This window comes from Penaeus japonicus, unplaced genomic scaffold, assembly GCF_977035675.1.
Source record: "Penaeus japonicus unplaced genomic scaffold, GWHDUDI00000001_assembly GWHDUDI00000019, whole genome shotgun sequence".
In the NCBI taxonomy this organism is placed as follows: Eukaryota; Metazoa; Arthropoda; class Malacostraca; order Decapoda; family Penaeidae; genus Penaeus; species Penaeus japonicus.
In genome coordinates, this window is record NW_028234421.1 from 5571023 (window position 1) to 5573522 (window position 2500).

The window sequence follows — 2500 nt, forward strand, 5'->3', positions numbered from 1 at the left end:
GGAGTTCTAAGCAAGGAGTTCTAAGCAAGGAGTTCTAAGCAAGGAGTTCTAGGCAAGGAGTTCTAAGCAAGGAGTTCCAAGCAAGGAGTTCTAAGCAAGGAGTTCTCGGCATGGAGTTCTAAGCACGGAGTTCTAAGCAAGGAGTTCTAGGCAAGGAGTTCTGAGCAAGGAGTTCCAAGCAAGGAGTTCTAAGCAAGGAGTTCTAGGCAAGGAGTTCTAAGCAAGGAGTTCCAAGCAAGGAGTTCTAAGCAAGGATTCTAGGCCAGGATTCTAGGCAAGGATTCTAAGCAAGGATTCCTAACATGGAGTTCTAAGCTAAGAGAGTGTCTAAGGGCAAGGAGTTCTGAGCAAGAGTTTTCTAAGCAAAGGGAAGTTTCTAAGCAAGAGGTTCTCTAGCAAGGACACTAGGCACAAGGAGTTCTAAGCCAAGGATTCTAAGCAAGGAGTTCAAACAAGAGAGTTCGAACGAAGGAGTTTCTAAGCAAGGAATTCTAGGCAAGGAGTTATGAAGCTAAGAGTTTGAAGTCAAGGAGTTCTAAGCAAAGAGTTCTACAGCAAGTGAGTTCTAACAAGGAGTTCTAGGGCAAGGAGTTCTAGGCAAGGAGTTGTCTAAGCAAGGAGTTCATAAGCAAGGATTTTCTAGCAATGAGTTCTAGGAGCAAGGAGTTCTAAGCAAGGAGTTCTAAGCAAGGAGTTCTAACAAGGATTCTACAGCAAGGAGTTTTCTAGGCAAGAGTTTCAAGGCCAGCAGCAAATGTGGCGTAAGCAAGGAGTTCCAAGCAAGGAGTTCTAAGCAAGGAGTTCTAAGCAAGGAGTTCGAAGCACGGAATTCTAGGCAGGGAGTTCGAAAGCAAGGATTTCTAAGCAAGAGTTCTACAAGATAGCAAGGAGTTCTATAACTTGAGAGTTCTAAAGCGAGTTCTAGGCAAGGAGTTCTAGGCAAATGTAAATCACAGTCTAAGCAGGGAGTTCTAAAGCAAGGAGTTCTAGCAAGGAGTTCCAGCTAATGCTAAGGAGTCTAACTAACCCAAGTTTCACTAGTTCTAAGCGAGGAAGTTCTAAGCAAGGAGTTCTAGGCAAGGTTTCGAAGCAGGAGGTTATTTCTAAGCAATGGAGGTTTCTAAGCAAGCAGTTCTAGGCAAGGAGTTCTAAGCAAGGAGTTCTAGGCAAAGAGTTCTAGGCAAGGAATTCTAAGCAAGGAGTTCTAAGCAAGGAGTTCCTTAAGCAATGATGTAATAAGCCAAGGAGTTCTAAGCAAGAGTTCTAAGCTATATTCTGAATGAGTTAGTTTTCCAAGCAAGGAGTTCTAAGCAAGGAGTTCTAAGCAAGGAGTTCTAGGCAAGGAGTTCTAGGCAAGGAATTCTAAGCAAGGAGTTCTAAGCATGGAGTTCTAAGCAAGGAGTTCGAAGCAAGGAGTTCTAAGCATGGAGTTCCAAGCAAGGAGTTCTAAGCAAGGAGTTCTAATACAACGGAGGTTTCTAGCACGGACTTTAGGCAAGGAGGAGAGTTCTAAGCAAGGAAGTTTCTAAGCAGAGATCTAAGCAAGAGAGATTCTAAGCAAGGAGTTAAGCTATGAGTTCAAGCAAGAGTGGTCTAAGCATGAGGAGTTCAAACTGCAATATATTCAGTTCTAATGCATACGGCTCGAGTTCTAGGCAAGGAGTTCGAAGCAAGGAGTTTGAAGCAAGGAGTTCTAAGCAAGGAGTTCTAAGCAAGGAGTTCTAAGCAAGGAGTTCTAGGCAAGGAGTTCTAGGCAAGGAGTTCTAAGCAAGGAGTTCTAAGCAAGGAGTTCTAGGCAAGGAGTTCTAAGCAAGGAGTTCTAAGCAAGGAGTTCTAAGTTTAGGAGTTTCTAAGCCAAGGAGTTCTAGGCAAAGAGAGTTCTACAAGGAAGTCTAAGCCAGATTTCTAAGCAAGGAAAGTTTCTAAGACGGAAGATTCTAATACAAGAAGTTCTAAGCAAGGAGTTCTAAGCACTCGGCGAATTCTAGGCAAGAGTTCGAGCAGACAAAAGAAAAAGAAAGGGAGTTTACGAAGCAAAGGAAGAGTTCTAAGCACGGAATTCTAGGCAAGGAGTTCGAAGAAAGGAGTTCGAAGCAAGGAGTTCTAAGCACGGAATTCTAGGCAAGGAGTTCGAAGCAAGGAGTTCTAAGCATGGAGTTCTAAGCAAGGAGTTCTAAGCACGGAATTCTAGGCAAGGAGTTCGAAGCAAGGAGTTCGAAGCAAGGAGTTCTAAGCAAGGAGTTCTAGGCAAGGAGTTCTAAGCACGGAATTAGCGGGTATCACAGCTGTTATTACGATGATTGTTATTTTTGTTACGTAGAAATTTTGTGAAGGATTTAGGGCACAATGTAGATTGACTTTTGTTATGATTGTAAATAAAATGTCAGCAGTAACTAGGTGTGTGTATATAATTTCCCTGTATATTTTCATGGATAGGCACGTATAGGTATGTATTTTTTTTTTTTTTTTTCCTTGACTGAAACCATGGTAACTAAACTCT

At 42.5% G+C, this 2500-nt stretch overlaps 1 protein-coding gene across 1 annotated transcript in view; it reads left to right on the plus strand.

The window, feature by feature from the left end:
• Positions 1–104, plus strand: part of LOC122267346 (membrane protein BRI3-like) — a 1826-nt gene extending 1722 nt beyond the window's left edge. Inside the window, exon 3 of the mRNA XM_043037404.2 lies at positions 1–104. This exon is cut by the window's left edge and continues 357 nt beyond it. The gene's annotated coding sequence lies outside the window, so the exon portion shown is untranslated.
• The last annotated feature ends 2396 nt before the right edge of the window (positions 105–2500 follow it).